This window comes from Triticum urartu, chromosome 1 (assembly GCF_003073215.2).
Source record: "Triticum urartu cultivar G1812 chromosome 1, Tu2.1, whole genome shotgun sequence".
NCBI classification, from domain to species: Eukaryota; Viridiplantae; Streptophyta; class Magnoliopsida; order Poales; family Poaceae; genus Triticum; species Triticum urartu.
In genome coordinates, this window is record NC_053022.1 from 112750877 (window position 1) to 112771698 (window position 20822).

Sequence of the window (20822 nt, forward strand, 5' to 3'; positions counted from 1 at the left end):
GGCAAGAAACCAAAGTTGTCGTTTCTGAAAGTTTGGGGCTGCGATGCTTATGTAAAAAAGCTTCAACCTGATAAGCTCGAACCCAAATCGGAGAAATGTGTCTTCATAGGATACCCAAAGGAGACTTTTGGGTACACCTTCTATCACAGATCCGAAGGCAAGACATTCGTTGCTAAGAATGGATCCTTTCTAGAGAAGGAGTTTCTCTCAAAAGAAGTGAGTGGGAGGAAAGTAGAACTTGATGAGGTAACTGTACCTGCTCCCTTATTGGAAAGTAGTACATCATAGAAATCGGTTTCTGTGACACCTACACCAACTAGTGAGGAAGTTAATGATGATGATCATGGAACTTCAGATCAAGTTGCTACTGAACTTCGTAGATCAACCAGAGTAAGATCCACACCAGAGTGGTACGGTAATCCTGTTCTAGAAGCCATGCTACTAGATCATGATGAACCTACGAACTATGAAGAAGCAATGGTAAGCCCAGATTCCGCAAAATGGCTTGAAGCCATGAAATCTGAGATGGGATCCATGTATGAGAACAAAGTGTGGACTTTGGTTGACTTGCCCGTTGATCGGCAAGCAATTGAGAATAAATGGATCTTCAAGAAGAAGACTGACGCTGACGGTAATGTTACTGTCTACAAAGCTCGACTTGTTGCGAAAGGTTTTCGACAAGTTCAAGGGATTGACTATGATGAGACCTTCTCACCCGTAGCGATGCTTAAGTCTGTCCGAATCATGTTAGCAATTGCCGCATTTTATGATTATGAAATATGGCAGATGGATGTCAAAACTGTATTCTTGAATGGATTTCTGGAAGAAGAGTTGTATATGATGCAACCGGAAGGTTTTGTCGATCCAAAGGGAGCTAACAAAGTGTGCAAGCTCCAGCGATCCATTTATGAACTGGTGCAAGCCTCTCGGAGTTGGAATAAACGCTTTGATAGTGTGATCAAAGCATTTGGTTTTATACAGACTTTTGGAGAAGCCTGTATTTACAAGAAAGTGAGTGGGAGCTCTATAGCATTTCTGATATTATATGTGGATGACATATTGCTGATTGGAAATGATATAGAATTTCTGGATAGCATAAAGGATACTTGAATAAGAGTTTTTCAATGAAATACCTCGGTGAAGCTGCTTACATATTGGGCATCAAGATCTATAGAGATAGATCAAGACGCTTAATTGGACTTTCACAAAGCACATACCTTGACAAAGTTTTGAAGAAGTTCAAAATGGATCAAGCAAAGAAAGGGTTCTTGCCTGTGTTACAAGGTGTGAAGTTGAGTAGGACTCAATGCCCGACCACTGCAGAAGATAGAGAGAAAATGAAAGATGTTCCCTATGCTTCAGCCATAGGCTCTATCATGTATGCAATGCTGTGTACCATACCTGATGTGTGCCTTGCTATAAGTCTAGCAGGGAGGTACCAAAGTAATCTTGGAGTGAATCACTGGACAGCGGTCAAGAACATCCTGAAGTACCTGAAAAGGACTAAGGATATGTTTGTCGTTTATGGAGGTGACAAAGAGCTCATCGTAAATGGTTACGTTGATGCAAGCTTTGACACTGATCCGGACGATTCTAAATCGCAAACCGGATATGTGTTTACATTAAATGGAGGAGTTGTCAGTTGGTGCAGTTCTAAACAAAGCGTCGTGGCAGGATCTACATGTGAAGCGGAGTATATAGCTGCTTCGGAAGCAGCAAATGAAGGAGTCTGGATGAAGGAGTTCATATCCGATCTAGGTGTCATACCTAGTGCATCGGGTCCAATGAAAATCTTTTGTGACAATACTGGTGCAATTGCCTTGGCGAAGGAATCCAGATTTCATAAGAGAACCAAGCACATCAAGAGACGCTTCAATTCCATCTGGGATCTAGTCCAGGTGGGAGACATAGAAATTTGTGAGATACATACGGATCTGAATGTTGCAGGCCCGTTGACTAAGCCTCTTCCATGAGCAAAACATGATCAGCACCAAGGCTCCATGGGTGTTAGAATCATTACTGTGTAATCTAGATTATTGACTCTAGTGCAAGTGGGAGACTGAAGGAAATATGCCCTAGAGGCAATAATGAAGTTATTATTTATTTCCTTATATCATGATAAATGTTTATTATTCATGCTAGAATTGTATTAACCGGAAACATAATACATGTGTGAATACATAGACAAACAGAGTGTCACTAGTATGCCTCTACTTGACTAGCTCATTGATCAAAGATGGTTAAGTTTCCTAACCATAGACATGAGTTGTCATTTGATTAACGGGATCACATCATTAGGAGAATGATATGATTGACATGACCCATTCCGTTAGCTTAGCACACGATCGTTTAGTATGTTGCTATTGCTTTCTTCATGACTTATACATGTTCCTATGACTATGAGATTATGCAACTCCCGTTTACCGGAGGAACACTTTGTGTCCTACCAAACGTCACAACGTAACTGAGTGATTATAAAGGTGCTCTACAGGTGTCTCCGAAGGTACTTGTTGGGTTGGTGTATTTCGAGATTAGGATTTGTCACTCTGATTGTCGGAGAGGTATCTCTGGGCCCTCTCGGTAATGCACATCACTTAAGCCTTTCAAGCATTGCAGCTAATGAGTTAGTTGCGGGATGATGTATTACGGAACGAGTAAAGAGACTTGCCGGTAACGAGATTGAACTAGGTATTGAGATACCGACGATCGAATCTCGGGAAAGTAACATACCGATGACAAAGGGAATAACGTATGTTGTTATGCGGTCTGACCGATAAAGATCTTCGTAGAATATGTAGGAGCCAATATGAGCATCCAGGTTCCATTATTGGTTATTGACTGGAGACGTGTCTCGGTCATGTCGACATAGTTCTCGAACCCGTAGGGTCCGCACGCTTAACGTTACGATGACAGTTTTATTATGAGTTTATGTGTTTTGATGTACCGAAGGTTGTTCGGAGTCCCGGATGTGATCACGGACATGACGAGGGGTCTCTAAATGGTCGAGACATGAAGATTGATATATTGGAAGCCTGTGTTTGGATATCGGAAGTGTTCCGGGTAAAATCAGGATTTTACCGGAGTACCGGGAGGTTACCGGAACCCCCCGGGAATCAAATGGGCCTTAGTGGGCCTAGGTGGAAGATAGGAGAGGAGGCAAGGGCTGGCCGCGCACCCCTCCCCCCTAGTCCGAATAGGACAAGGAGAGGGGGCGGCGCCCCCCCTTCCTTCCTTCTCCTCCACTCCTTCCCCCCAAGTCCTAATCCAACTAGGAAAAAGGAGGGGAGTCCTACTCCCGGTAGGAGTAGGACTCCTACTGCGCGCCTCCTCCTATGGCTGGCCGCACCCCCCTTGCTCCTTTATATACGGGGGCAGGGGGCACCCTAGAGACACAACAATTGATCATTGATCTCTTAGCCGTGTGCGGTGCCCCCTCCACCATAGTCCACCTCGATAATACTGTAGCGGTGCTTAGGCGAAGCCCTGCGTCGGTAGAACATCAACATCGCCACCACACCGTCGTGCTAACGAAACTCTCCCTCAACACTCGGCTGGATCGGAGTTCAAGGGACGTCATCAGGCTGAACGTGTGCTGAACTCGGAGGTGCCGTACGTTCGGTACTTGATCGGTCGGATCGTGAAGACGTACGACTACATCAACCGCGTTGTGCTAACGCTTCCGCTTTCGGTCTACGAGGGTACGTGGACACACTCTCCCCTCTCGTTGCTATGCATCACCATGATCTTGCGTGTGCGTAGGGAATTTTTGAAATTACTACGTTCCCCAACAAGGAGAGGCAGCCAAGGGGGTGCCCCAAGTAGGAGGAATCCTACTTGGGGTCCTCCGAATTCGGCCTCCCCCCTTTCCTATTCCTATTCAGAGTAGGAAGGGAAGAGGGGAAGAGGGAATCCTATTCCCTTTTTCCTTTCCTTCTTCCCCTTTCCTTCTCCAATTTGGCCAGCCCATATGGAGGGGACGCACTAGCCCCTTTGTGGCTGGTGTGCTTCCCCTCTTGGCCCATTAGGCCCATATAGCTTGTTGGGGGTTGTCCGAAACCCCTTTCGGTGACCCGATACGTACCTGGTACCCCCAGAACACTTCCGGTGTCCGAATACTATCGTCCTATATTTGAATCTTTACCTTTCGACCATTTGGAGACTCCTCGTCAAGTCTGTGATCTCAATCGGGACTCCAAACAACATTCGGTCACCAAATCACATAACTCATATAATACAAAATCACCATTGAACGTTAAGCGTGCGGACCCTACGGGTTCGAGAACTATGTAGACATGACTGAGACACCTCTCCGGTCAATAACCAATAGCGGAACCTGGATGCTCATATTTGTTCCTACATATTCTACGAAGATCTTTATCGGTCAAACCGTAATGACAACATACGTTCTTCCCTTTGTCATCGGTATGTTACTTGCCCGAGATTCGATCGTCGGTATCTTCATACCTAGTTCAATCTCGTTACCGGCAAGTCTCTTTACTCGTTCTGTAATGCATCATACCACAACTAACTCCTTAGTCACATTGCTTGCAAGGCTTATCATGATGTGCATTACCGAGAGGGCCCAGAGATACCTCTCCGATACTCGGAGTGACAAATCCTAATCTCGACCTATGCCAACCCAACAAACACCTTCGGAGATACCTGTAGAGCATCTTTATAATCCCCCAGTTACGTTGTGACGTTTGATAGCACACAAGGTATTCCTCCGGTATCTGGGAGTTGCATAATCTCATAGTCAAAGGAATATGTATATGACATGAAGAAAGCAATAGCAATAAAACTGAACGATCAACATGCTAAGCTAACGGATGGATCTTGTCCATCACATAATTCCCCTAATGATGTGATCCCGTTCATCAAATGACAACAGATGTCTATGGTCAGAAAACTTAACCATTTTTGATTAACGAGCTAGTCTAGTAGAGGCTTACTAGAGACACGGTGTTTTGTCTATGTATCCACACATGTATCAAGTTTCCGGTTAATACAATTCTAGCATGAATAATAAATATTTATCATGATATAAGGAAATATAAAATAACAACTCTATTATTGCCTCTAGGGCATATTTCCTTCAGCCTTAGCATGACGACTTCCTGATTGTCTATCACAATAAGTTTTGGCCGGCTCCGGCGAGGGAAGGGCGGTGACGATGGCGGCACGCCTTTGACTCGCTCCGTTGCTTCTAGTCATCGCTAGATGGTCTACGAATCTGGATGTAATTTTTATGTCCGGTGTTCATTCTATTACCATGTTTAAAGATGAATAAATTGGAAGTTTCCCAAAGTAAATAAATGAGTAATGCATGCAAGTTCTCTACAAAATGTGTTTGTTCTTGTCGTTACCGTTTCACTGCTTAGTTCTAAATCCAAATCTCAATCATACTAATCCTAAAAAGACCAATCATATTTAAAATTAGGATGTGGCTAGGTCTCGGTCGACTGAGACTTAACCAAGCCCAAGTCAAGTGATATAACATGTAAGTAAGAAAAAAAGGAAAACTAAAAAGAAAAGTTTACACGAATCTTCATGTAAGATCCCATGTATATAACATCGATCGAGACTTGGTCAAATCTCAGTCGACTGAGATTTAGCAATCCCATTAAAATAAACTTTGAATTAAGCTAAATTAAACTAAACTCCGGTTGTTAGGTATTCATCTTCATTAAATGTTCACACAGGTGGACTGACAGTGGCTCCTACTCCTCCAAATCATGCTACAAAGCTCTGTTCCATGGTTCCATTGCCAACCCCAAGTGGAGATTGACCTGGAAGAGTTGGGCCCCATGGACGCCAAGCTATTCCTCTGGTTCGCCAGACAAGATCATTGCTGGACAACCGAGAGACTGACCAAGCGAGGCTTAGCTCGCCCACCTCGATGCGTGCTCTGCGACCAAGAAGCCGAGACATCCACCACCTGCTTGTAGACTGCCCCTTCTCCAAGGAAGTTTGGTATCGCACTTTGGCCCCTCTACGCTTGGTGGCGATCCGCAGCCGACTCCGCACCTCCCTCACTCCGAAAGGCACTTACTTCGATTGTCCCTCTCATCGCTTGGGCTATTTGGAAGCACCGCAACACGTGTATCTTTGACCATAGGCAACCCTCCATCAATCTCCTGTTCACAGCGATTCAAGATGACGTGCGCGCCTGGGCCAAGACCGGCGCCAAAGGGCTACAAACTCTAATAGATGTAATGTAAACTAGGATGTAATGGGGCCGAGCACCCCCCCCCCCTCTTCTGCTCCTGGGAGCCTCCGACTTGCCTCCAGGCGCACAAATCGAAGGATCTCCCATCATGTACTTTCAACCTACCTATCAATGCAATGATATGGGCGTATTGGTGAAAAAAGAAAGTTCACATGGGTGACCAATGCATCATATATAATACTAGTTTTTTCTAGTTTAAATCTAACACCGATTTGTGATTTTCCTATCGTACATGTATATAAATGCGTCTAGGGCGAATCAACCTGTGATTGGATGATTAAAGGGACTGTGGTATTCCCAGCCCATCAGAATTCAAATCCTGGTGCTCGCATTTATTGCTGGATTTATTTTAGGATTTCTGGCGATGCGCATTTAGTGGGAGGAGACGTTCCCGACGACGATGAGGTGCCTGCGGTAAGTTCATAAATTTCAAGATGATATGTCGGCTCAGTTTTTTGGAAATGCTCATAGGGGTAGGATGTGAGTGTATGCATTCATAAGGGTGAGTATATGCGCGTGTATATGAGCGTTTGTGTCTATATTGATGTTAAAAAAAAATGTCTACGGTCCGCATGTCAAGTGGTGTGTGTGCGATTGTACGTCTTCGTAGAAAATTCGATGCCAACCCGTCCTTGAACACCTAATCAATCGCCTAGGTCCAGGCCACTGGCTCCATGTTCCTGTTGTGCAAGTCTTCTTTGCATTTAAACATATAATATAACGTACAATCATATTTCCAACATAGATGACCGCATAGCGCAGTGGATTAGCGCGTCTGACTTCGGATCAGAAGGTCGTGGGTTCGACTCCCACTGTGGTTGAAGTTTTTTTATTCTTTAGTTTGAGAAAATCCAAAACAACATTTTAAAAGCTTAAAACATAATTAAACTTACACAATCCTACACTTTTATAATAGTAATTTTTTTGTAGGCTACACAATCCTACAATTTCATAATACTAAAAATTTTATAGGCTACACAAACCAGATCTATTTTTTATTCTTTAGTTTGAGAAAATCCAAAACAACATTTTAAAAGCTTAAAACATAATTGAACTTACACAATCCTACAATTTTATAATACTAATTTTCTTGTAGGCTACACAAACCTACACAATCCTACAATTTCATAATACTAAAAATTTTATAGGCTACACAAACCAGATCTATTTTTTATTCTTTAGTTTGAGAAAATCCAAAACAACATTTTAAAAGCTTAAAACATAATTGAACTTACACAATCCTACAATTTTATAATACTAATTTTCTTGTAGGCTACACAAACCTACACAATCCTACAATTTCATAATACTAAAAATTTTATAGGCTACACAAACCAGATCTATTTTTTATTCTTTAGTTTGAGAAAATCCAAAACAACATTTTAAAAGCTTAAAACATAATTAAACTTACACAATCCTACAATTTTATAATACTAATTTTCTTGTAGGCTACACAAACCAGACCTATTTTTATGTTCTTTAGTTTGAGAAAATCAAGCTTAAAACATAATTAAATTTACATTATTGTACAATTCTATATTATTGAAACATTGTAGGGTCGAATTAGTTTTATCCTTTAGTTAGAGAAAAATCAAAAACAATGTTTTAAAGCTTAAAACAGAATTAAATTCACACAATCCTATGGTTTCATATTATTAAAAATTGTTTAGGCTACACAAGCCGGACACATTCTTTCGTTCTTTAGTTTGAGAAAATCAAAAACACCATTTTAAATCTTAGAACACAATAAAATTGACATTATTGTACAGTTTTATACTATTAAAAAAATTGTAAGCTGCAATGACATAGTCTGCAACGGAGCACTGGTGCTTCCTCCGTTTTTATTGAGTCTGCATATTAGTCTTGACCTAAGTCAAACTTTGTAATATTTGAGAAAATCGGTAACACTACTTTTTAAGCTTAAAACATAATTAAATTTACGTAGTCGTACAAATTTACTACTAAATATTGTGTAGGCTACACAAACCATCCCTAGCTGCAATGACATGGTCTTCAATGGAGCACTAGTACTCCCTCCGTTTTTATTTAGCCCATATATTGCTTTGACCTAAGTCAATTTTTATAATGTTGTGTTAAGTTTGGGTGTAACACGGGTGTGTCTGAGGCGTTCCATTTGCTCTTTTTAATGTAAGTCTAAGGGCGTTGTACCGCCCGCTTGGTCATTCTCATATCCATGAAAAATTAAATATTTTTGGCGACTATTCTATTTTCTTATTAGTTCAATAGAAGAAGAAAATTGTTTCATATGACTTTTAGTTTTGTTCATGTATACGCAAAAACATATTCATGCAAGTATTAAAATGTTACATAGAACCACAAACATATTTCATGTCTGTATTTTTTATGTGTTATACATAAAACTACGTCTTCATTCTGGTCCGAAAATATGCATGTATTTAAGAAGCAAATTTCATTACTATAAACTTATCTCAGAAGATTTATCTTACATATTTAATTTTTTTATATGTTCAGATGTACAAAATTAAATGTTCATGGGCTGTAGAACAATTGCTCATGCACCTTTTTCATATAAATTTACCATGAAAACAGTGACACAAAATAAATAAATAAATTGGGAAATATAAATTAAAATTAAATAAATAAAAGGTAAACAAATATAGAAATGGCAAAAAGGGTAAAACATAAGTAAATATAAGAAAAAAACTGAAAAAGTGCATGTTGTTGGGCTGAAAACAAGACAGCGCTAGATAAATGAATCAACCTTTTCTCAAAAGAAAAATGATAAATGAATCAGCCCAGCTACACAAAATAAGATTGGAGTAAAGCATCACGAGCCCCTAAAAAAAAAGAGAGTAAAGCATCACGATTTGCCTAGTGTTTAAGCCACACTGCACTGCTTACTCTGTAGTATACCGTCGAAGACAAGATCTGAATCGCGAGATAAAACTATAAAACGAGACAAGATCTGAAGCTAAATATATATACACACCAAGCAAAACTTGTTCACGTGAAAAACTGCACATACATATCAAGCAGTTGAAAGCTGACATTTGAATCAGAAAAAAAAATAGAAAAAAAACGCTATAAGATAAAGATAGACGAGACTTTCCAAGGAATAACATGGTACGAATGACATGAAACATCATTGCTAGCTCTTCAGCTAAAACTTTTATCTAGTTCTGTTACTCCCACCACCACCAATATCCAGCCACATACTTAATTATCACAAACTGCCTGACGTAATTTCTATCACTGAAAAGCATGGCACAGGTTACTAGAGAAATCATGAAAATACAGGTATTTAGCTACCGTCAAGTGTGACAAAAGTCTTGGTACCAGTAGTCTTCTACGAGGTAGTCGGGGTGCTACTCCTTGACGCCGACACCCGCAGCGATCCTGATAGTAGCTCAGGTCAAAAGGGTCAGCAAACGAGAAATGAGATGCTCGTTGGTGGCAGTAAACTGGGGCTCCCTCCCGCATCAGTGCGTGGGCTCTCGAAGAGTTCCATTTTGCATTGCCCAGAGCCTTCAGTTCCGCGCTCAGCTCAGACCACGCTCTCCATGCACGCCCGTCCGATCATTTTCTTTTCAAAAAATAAATAAATGCAGATTTAACTTTGCGCTAGCCCCCGCCTCTGCATCATAAATGCAGGCTCAACTTTCAGGCCATCAGGGCATCTCCAGCCGCGTCTTCAGAAAGGCCTTTCCAGACGTTTTTTTTTGCGCCGGCGGCGAAAAATTGACCCAGTCGCGTTTCCAGGAGCCCGATTTTCGTCAGCTTGGGCCGAAAACAGCGCCGGCGGACTCAGGCCGAACCCGGCGCGCTGGGGGGCGCCCGGGGACGCCGGGGCGAACTGTTTTGGCGCGAAACAGCCGCGGGTCCGCCGCGTCAGCGACTCTACCCTCTTCTCGGCCCTTCTCGTCCTCATCGCCTCGTTTCCCGCGGCGAATCAATGCCAAAGCTGCCGCGCCGGTCAGCCTGCGCCATTGATGCCTCACGGGCGGCGCAGTGAAGACCGGATGACGCGCGTCCCTCGCCCTCCCTCACCCGCCACGCGTACTCACGGCAGCTCGCGCACGGGCGGCGCCTTGGCCTATATAAGACGCGTTCCAGAGCACTCGGCGACTCGTACTCTCTCGCCGTCGTCGTTCCTCCCTCGCCTCTCTTTCGCTGTCGTCGTTCCTCCTTCTCCTCTCTCTCGCCGTCTCCAGCACCCATGGCCGAGCGCTTCCCAGGCGACGGCACGGCGGCGAACGGATTCGGCCGCCGCCATCTTCACGAGAGCGAGGCTCGCCTCCTTTTCGAGGCCGAGTACCCGGTCCCGCCGGGCATGCGGGTACCCGGGGCGTGGAGGATCAGCGTCGGCGGCGTGCCGGTGCCCCCGATACCCACCGGCGCGGCGCGGCGTGTGGAGATCGCACGCATCCGCTCGTCCCTGCCGCGTGCGGCGAGAGAGGGGCCACGGTACGTCCCCAACAGCCCGCTTTGGGAGCCCTACTTCCGCCGCCGTCACGCCGAGCAGCTCGAGGCCACCAACGGCGTCGAGCCCTCCGGCAGGCTCAACGCCGTCGGCCGACGTCGGTGGTGTGGCGTGCCCGGGCGCATGTTGGAGGCCGTCCTCGAGTACATCGAGGGCGGCAACACGCCGCGCCTCGAGTACCCCGCCCCCCCCCTTCCTTCTCACGCCGCCGGGGAAGCTCCTGGACCCCGAGGCGCATGGAGACCGGGGGGGCCTCCTCCTCGTCCGGCGGCTCGCCCTGCCTCCGCCCCGTCAAGCCGGAGCCCCAGGGCACGCCGGTCAGCGCGCACACCCGCAGCTCCGGCGTCCGCATCGGCGCCAACGCCTCCCCACCCACCGGCCGCTTCGTCCTCGTCGAGCCCAAGCCAGAGCCCGGCCTCCCCGCGGAGTACGAGGAAATAGCCCCGCGCGGCTTCTCCGACGAGGACGCCCTGCGGTGGGCGCGGGACGACTACCTCCGCGACGAGATGGTCCGGCAGCGCCGAGCCCTGGAGGAGATCGCCGCCCGCAAGCGTGGGCGCGAGGACGAGCACGACGTCGTGGTCCTCGACAGCGACGACGACGACGACGACGCCCCCGGACCGTCCAACCCGCCGCGCCAACCGGGGGAGGGATGCAGCAGGGACGGCGGAGGCGTAGGCAGGGGCGACGACGACGACGGCGGCGGTGACTACACGCGGTTCTACAGCCTCCTCGGCATGTAGAACCGCGTGGGCGGGCGGCGAGGCGGGCGACGAGAGAGACGGCGGGGGTAGCCCGCGGTAGTGTTTTCCTCTTTTTAAAAAATATGTTTAAGTTTGAACGAACTCGCCGATGTTTGCGTTAAATTTGAGTCGTTTTTGCGCTGTATTTGACTTTTTTAACTAACCGTGAGCGCCGCGACTGGGGGCATTACAATCCCAGTGCGCGGTTTAACGCCGGTGCGCTCTCAAGAAGCGATTTTTTACCCTTTCTAAAAGGCCAACGGCTGGAGATGCCCTCAGATGATAGCTGCGCAGCGTACCACACCGCAGGGAGATCGACACGTAAGGAGCCGTGGCGTTCCACAAGTAGCCACTAGGCCCAAAACGTGTACTGCTGCCGACTTACATGAAACGAACCCCAGACGTGGCACGGGGTGCACAGCGTGCACGCGGTACGCGTCTCCCCACTTCAGTAAAGCAGACAGAGGAGGTAAAGGAGTCGTGACTAGACGAATCGGTGCAGAGATGACGCGCAAACTGTCACACGCATCCCACCCAAGCACTCAAGCAATGTCTAGACGTACGGGCGCCAACTTTCAATCTCATTTCTAGTCTAGTAAAAAACAAAGAAAGAAACAAGTCTGGTTTAGACCAACTTGAGCGCGCAATCCCATCCTGTCCGGATGCGTTCGTCTGGGGTAAAATGGACATACCACACGGCCCAGCGTGTGAACGCAAACGAATTTTTGTTCGTTTTATGTCTGCTTTCGACACATCCCAGTCCAAGTTTGGCCCGTTTTTGGGGTGAAACGGACAACACGCGGACGGGCGGGCCGTGTGCACGTGTCCTCCCCTGGCCCGCACGTCCGTGGCACATGGATCCCTTTTTCTATTCGCCCCTCCCCCCTCCAGCCGCACCCCTCCACTCTTCTCCACTCTTGCCCCTCGCCGCCGCCGCTGCCATTGCAGCTGCGCAGCTTGGACATGCGCTCGCCCAGCCCCCTTTCCCTTGACGCCCCCGAGCTAACCAACCACGGCCACCTGATTTGCGCACCCGGCGGCCGGATTTGGAGCGGATCCGGTCAGACTTGAGCTCGCCCGGCTGTGGGAGGCCGTGCCATGCCATGGACTGGCCGGGCACCGGGCCGGAAGGCCCCGACAAGGCCGCAAGGACGCATGCACGTACTGACTCCTCCTCTAGCCGCTCGAATCTACACCGTCGGCGGTCCGCCAGCAGATACATGAATGGCGGTCAGCCGGACTCGGTGCTGACCTAAAAGCTAGTTGGCACACTATTGTCACTCATTAAGTGAGACGACTGCCCAAAGAAGGTCTTGCGCCGCGTGTCTACAACGCCGGGACATCCTGGATGGGTGTTCATCAAGTGCTCAACCGATGGGGTATGTGCTACTTTAGCTTCGGTTGTGCTCTCGGATTTGACTAGTTGTGCTAACTTCAAATTTTATTGTGTAGAATGGATGCAAGTTTTGATATTGGGAAGAAGAGTACATCGATATATTAATAGAGCACAATTTAGTAGATGTTCGTGCACTTTTAGCTAGCATAGAGACTAGAGTGAGACTAGTGCACTTGTTACTAGAATAGAGCCTAGACATGAGACTAGATGCGAGGAAGCAACATCTACTTATTTACACTCGAAGAAGAAAGAAGCACGCAAGATCGAGCCTCCGCATATCAACAATGAATGCATCGAGAAGCCACTAATCCAACTTACAGGAGCAGTTATGAAAGTTAGATATCTTCTAAAATGTATTCTTGTGGTTCTTGTTTTCTTTCGTCTTACTTTTCTAGTCAAAATTTGGTGATGTATTTCCATGTATCAAAAATCAATGATGAAAAAAAGATATGTGCTTCAAAGAAAAATGTACGCGTCCTGGATGCGTCTGCGTGTTGGGCGCACGACCACCGCATCCTAGAAATGGCCTGGACACGACCTCATTGCTCTACCCAAACGGACAGAAACCGGGCCAAACGGACGTCTGTTTGGGGTCGTATGCTGAAGTTGACCTTACGTCTCTCCATTACATGCCAATTGTAAATTTCACCTATAGTCCCAAGACCAGCAGGTAAGCAGAAGGATCGTCTGCTTTGGGTGTGTGGATGTCTGGACCAGTTACCTCATGATCCTCCATCTCAATTCTTGATTTGTGCCGGAATAGGAGGATTCCCAGACCGATCTGAATGCTGACCGTCCGATCTGTGGGTCCAAGCTGACACGGCGTGATCCTGGCCGTTCGTTGGCTCTAGTTACGATTCGGTGTGGTGCTCCTCCCGTTCGCCCCTCTCGTTTACAGGTGGGTCTAGAAGCGCCGGCGTGGGTGGCTCTCCTCTCTCTGGGTGCATGTTTGGGTGTGGGTGGGTGCGTGCGCTTCACGCGTCGGGGCGAGGGAGCCGCGGGGGCCCCGACTCATCGACGTGCTCGGCTGTCGTTCGTCGGCAGGTACGGGGTGTGGCCCGCCGATCGAGTTTGTCGTTTGTGATTCGTTCGAGCGGTCCGACACTGTTCGGCGGCGTGGGGCATGGTGGGTGGGTCGTCTCCTTTATCCTGCATCGTCGCCTGCCTCTTCTCCTCCTGTCCTCCTTTCGTTTCATTTCGACTCAGTGCTCATTCCTCTCCGTGCTCCTACGCTCTGGTCTGCGAGTCGTCGCTAGGGTTGGTCGCCGACGGGCTCTGATGGTGGCACGCTGTAGTGACGCCGGTTAAGGTGGTTCTCCTCTCGGTTCTCTCCTATCTTCTCCGCTCGATCTATCGTGTCTGACCAGTTTTGGATCTGGAGTGTGTGTTGGTTGCAGATCCGTTGTTCTCCTCTTCGCTGGGCCTGGATCCGCTGCGTTGTTCTTCGATCTGCGGGTAAATTTTGCTTTTATCCCAAGACATGTGGTCTTCTTCAACCGAGATGGGCTTTTGACGTTTCTGACGGTTGCTCTGTTCTTTGTAGTTGCTCCTGCTTGGTCAACAAACCTACTCGTCCTTGTGTGCGTGCTGGTCTTCGCGTCTTGCTCCAAGGATCTACAAGTCCATTGCACTTTTCCTTTCTCTTTGTTGATAGGCCTTTTTTTGTGTCTTGGTTGACTCTTGTGTGCCTGTGTGCGTGTGCTGGTTGGCTCGCTGTGGTACGCCTATCGGTCGAGTGTGTTCGTGTGCTATTGTGCTCGCTGTGGTATGCCTGGCGTTAGGGTAGGTGTGCACGGTGGCAGATCGGGGTATTCTTGTGCTGTTGTGGAGAACCAGTGCATGTCTTTGTCTCTGGGTGGATTTTAGTTGTTCTTGCTTTTGTCTTGTTTGCCTGGTGATAGGTGACAGTCGTGTGTCTTTTACTGCTTCTTTCGATGTTGCTACTTTGGATAGATTCCTGGTGAATGGATGTTTGTTTTTACCACTCCATTAGGTGCTTGGCTTTGTCTTGGTTCATAGGATTTGTTTGTTGGTAGTTTTCTACCAACTTTTCTTTCCTTTCGAATTTTGTTAGGTACCTGCCCTTTTACTTATCAGGGGTTGGGGGAAGATCTGCTTTAGACTTACTTTTCTTTAGCTTTGCTGGGTCCCTCGGTTAGGTTCTCTATAGGGGATCTTTGTTTGTTTCCTGTCCAGGATTTGGCCAGCTCTAGCTAGATCACTAAAGAGTTTGTTGTTTTGTTTCTGGGGTTGTGTTCAGGAAGTCATGGATGCATGTTGGCATGTGCCTTTTGGGTTTGTCTAGGCATAGGTTCATGCTGGCATGTGTCTTTTGGGTTTGTCTGCTGCATGTTGTCCCTTTGGATCAACCTGCTGTCTCTGGATTGGTCTAATGGCCTTCTGAAAAAATGGAGAAGTATGGCATCTTCATGATCTTGTGTTGGGCAGTGTGGTCTGACTGGGTTAATAAGGACTTGGTCCTGCCTTGTTTGAATTCATTGTTGTTTATGTTGAGCCCTACTGAGGATTGTTTAGTTCATTGTTGTTTATGTTTAGCCCTGTTGAGGATTGTACAGCTCATATCATTGATTTTGGGTTAGTATGGCTTGGTCCTGCCTTGCTTTTATGTCATTGTCGTTTGTGTTCGGCCTATTGAAGGTTGTATGGCTCATATCACTGATTGGGAAGAGAGTGTTTGCTATGGGTTCAGTGGATTGTGTTTGCAGCTGTTTTTTAGGTTCACTTTTATACATGTTTGTTATGTTGCCTCTTTGATTTGGGTGTTGCCTTTGTTGATGGTTTTCCTGTCTTCTACTCTCTGTTTTGCAGGTTGTTTCGGTCTATAGGTTATTTCTCCGAGCCGACCGTGTTGATAGGCCCTGTAACCTGGTGGTGTTGTTGTTTGCTTCGCATGGTAACCTATACCCAGATTGATTTCCTTTTGTTGGTTATAAGATTAATTCTTCATGTCCTTCACTATATATGCTAATGCGTTTGTTCCTTTGTATGGTGTGCGTTGGTATTTTCTTGGTTTTCCTTAATGTGTCATTATTACATGCATGTTTATCCTGCGTTCTTCCTGTGTGCCTCTGTTTGAGGCTGTTGTGACCTACTGTCGACTGCCATTCCATTCATATGTTCGGGAGGTGGCATCTGATGGTTCTCTACTTGGAGGGGTTGAGATCGATGTTTTTGTTAGGGATGATGTAGTACGGTGCCAACCACATTTTTTCTAGGGCAGTTCATTTGACGACTGCTCCTGTTTATACGATCAGGCTGCTTATCAGGCGGTCCGGTTTTTACAGGGGGTTTATGGCTTTGTTATTGCGGATTACAATTATGAGAGCATGCTACCGTATAAAGGTGCTGCGCAGTCGGCTGTGGTGCTTGCAGGCGCGCTTGCTCGGTCTACCTGGCCTTTGGTGCATTCAGGTGGACAGAGGAACACCGCTGGTGTAAATGCAAGTGTTCAGCTCTAGCAGTTGTATTCACAGTTGGTTGGTTCAGTTCGTGAGTTCTAGGGGCTGGTTAGGAGAGTGTGGGTAGGCTGTGTCAGAATTATTATAGTGTTCTATTAGGGATCTTTGTAATAAACACTTCAACTTTGTGATTAATTGAGGTTTGTTTAATTAATTATCCTATCTAGGTTGCTCCTCTTTGGCATTTCTCTGTGTTTACACCTTCTGCCTTTGCTTTTGTTTTATCTTAACATGCAGTACTTGCATTCATGTCTGCTCATTGTTGGTGATGGCTCATCGTCGCTGTGTGTTACATGCTCCTGCTGTTGGTGCTCTGGGTGTTCATAAGAGAAAGAGTATGTTGTCTTGTGTGGTCGTTTGTTTATGTTTTGTTTGGTACGCACATGTTCACTTGTGTTGGCTCTGTCGGTTTCCCAGGGGATGGCTGGTTCTCCGTTCTCACTCCTTCCATTTCGGCTAGAAACCGGAAAAGGCGTAAGTTACTTAGGACCCTTTGTCGCCATGGTGTTACATGTGCTAGTCTGCACGTTCGTGGGTGCATATTTGCTTTGTTTGGTTGGTATGTTTCGGGTGTTGTTTCTCACAACAACGCGCGTGTAAATCTTGGTTTATAGATGGGTTACCAGATGAGTTGCCGGCTGACTTGACTGGGTTTCCTGCCAAGGTTGTTGACAATCTCAAAGGTACTGGCTATTAGGTTCTTGATAGCTGTGCTTTCTCCTTTTCATATGATGGCTGGCCTCTGAGTAATGCATTTTCTGTAGCTTCCTATAAGGACAGGTCTTACCATGGTCCTCCCGAGTATCAATGCCCCCATTATAAGGCCTCTTTTTGGTTTGAGGAGAGGGTCAAGTTGTCTTCTTCATGGGTGCAATGTAAAATCGTTTATAACCTTTGTTGTAAAGGTGGAAAAGTCGTTGTTAAACCCTTCAAGGAACCACCCGCTTTGTTGAATCGCTTGTTATCTTATGATGGTGATCGTGTTTCCAAGAAATTCCTGACTAAGATACGGCAATACAATTGCATGTTTGCATTTACATCTATGGGGGCTACCATTGATCGTTCGATAGAGGGTACGCGGAGTCCTAACCTTTACAAGATTTGTGGTTAGGCCCATCACCGTATTGGTTCTCTTTTGCCATCGAAAGATGAGCCGCCTAAATTCGTTGAGATGTATATTTGTGACACTGCTAATTAAGTGGACCATAGGATGAATGCGGTCAATGTAGATGGTACTTCCCGAGGACAGTTTGTGGAGGGTTTAAAGGATATGCTTGACCAGAACAATTCTTTGGTTAAGAAGTTTAGGATGGCTAAAGAGAGGTTAGAGGAGCATCCAGTTGAGCGTATAGCTATTAGGATCATTGCGCCTGGTGAAGGTGATGGTCCACAGTATAACCTGCCCACGGCTAATGAGCTGGAGGCCCTGGTTGTTGGTGATTTTACTTTAGACGCGTCTTCTCGAGATATCATGATACATGATAGGGTTGAAGGGCTGCAGCAAATTAATTCTTTGCATCCAGCCTATATGCCATTGTAGTATCCATTGTTGTTCCCGTATGGTGAGAGTGGTTTTCAAATTGATGTTCCATACAAAGGATTGCGGGCCGGGGAAAAGACCAGGGGTGAAGTTACTATGCAGGACTATTACTGTTATGCGTGTCATTATCGCCTGAAACAGCCAAATCCTTACTTATGTTATGGGTCTTTGTCTTCACAAGTTGTTGTTGACTGTCGCGCTTGCATTGATGAGCAGCGACTTTGGTACATACTTAGGCACCAGGATGATTTTCGATCTGAGCATATGCAGGGTGTTACAGATGCAGTTGGCCAGGGTTATGTGAATGGCTAGTCTGTTGGGAAAAAACTATTTGCCCGTCGAGTCATACTGGTGGGAAACCTTACTTTCAAGAGAACTTCCAAGATGGTCTTGCAATCTGTCGAGTGCATGGTGCCCCTGATATTTTTACTACTTTTACATGTAATCCAAAGTGGCTTGAGACCGCTGAAGCCTTACTGTTAGAACCTGGACAAAAGCCACGTGACAGGGCTGACATTGTTGTTAGGGTCTTTAACATGAAACTTGATGAATATCTAGATGAGATTAAGTCGGGGCGTGCCTACGGCCCTATAAAGGCTGGTACTGTCTTTTCCCCTTTCAGTCGGTCTGCTATCTGAGATTTTCTACTTAGTGCATATGTGTTTCTCTGTTTTGTTTGACCTGCTGTTGTTTTTGCTTTTCAGTTCTATACAGTGTTGAGTTCCAGAAACGGGGACTGCCACATGCTCAGATCCTTGTTTGGTTGAAGGGATATCATTCAAAGGTTAGTGCAGATGTCATTGACTCCTTTATGTGTCCCAAGATCCCAGATCCTGTTGTTGATCCATTGGGGTATTGATTAGTTTCTGAGTTTATGATGCATGGCCCGTGTGGCGACATGAATGATAAGTGTGTTTGCATGAGAAAAGGCATCTGCTCTAAGCATTTCCCTAAGAGTTTTCAGGATACAACGACCATAGATGAAAATGGATTTGCTTTGTATAGGCGTCGTGACAATGGGCACCGTGTGTTTAAAAATGGTCAGTATCTTGACAATAGACATGTTGTACCTTATAATATGGCCTTACTAAAAAAGTTTCAAGGGCACATCAATGTTGAGTGGTGTAACAAAACACAAGTTATGAAATATCTATTTAAGTATGTCACTAAAGGCCCAGATTTTTCAAAGGTTGTTTCGGAAAGAGCTAATGCTGAGAGCAATGATGATCATGCTTCTACCTCCGATGGAGTGGATGAGATTAAAGAATATCGAAGATGTAGGTATATATGCGAGCATAGTGATTTGTGGTGTATATATGGTTTTATTATACACAGAAAGATTCCCTTTGTTGAGTGTTTGGTTGTTCATTTGCCAAATATGAACTTTGTTAGTTTCAATGTCCAAGCAAATCTAGAACCAATAGTTGATTCTCATTTCCTAAGAAAGACAATGCTCACTTAGTGGTTCAAAGCTAATTTAGAGTTTGAGGAAGGTTTAGGATTGATGTACTATGATTTCCCTACTAAATTTACGTGGGATAGTGCTGATACGTTATGGCATGTTAGAGAGGGTTGCCAAAAGATAGATCGCATTTACTATGTTCACCCAACAGGTGGCAAGTTACATTACTTGCGGATGCTTCTTATGATTGTAAAAGGAGCAACGAGTTACAAAGACCTTAGAACCTTTGAGGGTGATGTTTATAGTACTTTCAAAGAGGCGTGCGTAGCTAGAGGTTTATTGGGTGATGATCTAGAATGGTACCGGGCATTTGATGAGGCATCCGTCTGGGGTTTTGGGCCAAGCCTTCGACAGTTGTTTGTTACTATGATTATTCATTGTGGGGTTAGGGATGATAGGTTGTTCTTTGAGCGGTACTGGGTTATGCTTGCTGATGATATTAAACATCGTGTTAGGCTTGCCATGGGTAATCTTGAATATGAAATGCCAATTGACCAACTTAGAGACATGTTGCTTGAGGAGCTGACTCATGTTTTTGTTAAAAATGGGGCTCAAATAAGCGACTTCAATCTCCCTCCTAAAACATCCTTTGAAACGTCTTTGTATGAAAATAGGTTGATCCGTGAGGAACTGTCATATGACTCTGAAAAACTCGCAAAGGAAGCGACAGTTTTGCTTGGTATGCTTAATGTTGATCAACGAGCTGCTTACCAGACTATTATTGACTGTGTTTTACAAGAAAATTCTAGTGTTTTCTTCGTCTCCGGGTATGGTGGCACTGGGAAAACTTTTCTGTGGAATGCTATAATCTCTCTTCTTAGGGGGCAAAAAATTGTTTTGACTATTGTGTCTTCGGGTGTTGCGGCTTTGTTACTTGCGGGTGGTAGGACTGCTCATTCTCGGTTTAAAATACCTCTTTTAATAGACCAGACCACCCTGTGTGATATCAAAAGAGGCACGCACTTGGCCAATATTATAAGAGATACCTCTTTGATCATCTAGGATGAAGCACTTATGACAAGCAGAAGATGCTTTGAGTGCTTAGATCGAACTTTGCATGACCTTCTGTCCTATGATGATCCTTTTCTTTCTGATGTTCCATTTGGGGGGAAAATTGTTGTCTTAGGAGGTGACTTTAGACAGATATTACCTGTTATTGAAGGTGGGTCTAGACCAGGGATTGTCGATGCAACCATAACTAATTCTCCTATTTGGAAATCTGTTTTGGTGCTGCGTTTGTCCATCAACATGTGTCTCTCAATGCCTGGTGCGGATCTTGTGTTACAGCAAGGTGTGGCATTGTTTAGTAAGTGGGTGTTAGATCTTGGAAACGGAAAGCTCCTAGCAACCAAGAGGGAAGGAGAATCTGAAGCCACGTGGATAAAAATACCTGATGACCTATTGATTCATACCGACGGAGATAACATTTCTGCCATAGTTTCATCAACTTATACAGATTTTCTTGCGAACTATGATAAACCTGGGTACCTTCATGAGCGAGCTATTTTAAC

The 20822-nt window shown here is 45.6% G+C and overlaps 1 non-coding gene across 1 annotated transcript; it reads left to right on the forward strand.

The window, feature by feature from the left end:
• The first annotated feature begins 6976 nt into the window (after positions 1-6976).
• On the forward strand, positions 6977-7050 carry TRNAR-UCG. The gene has a single exon. It is a non-coding gene; the product is annotated as a tRNA-Arg (tRNA).
• Positions 7051-20822: the final 13772 nt, after the last annotated feature.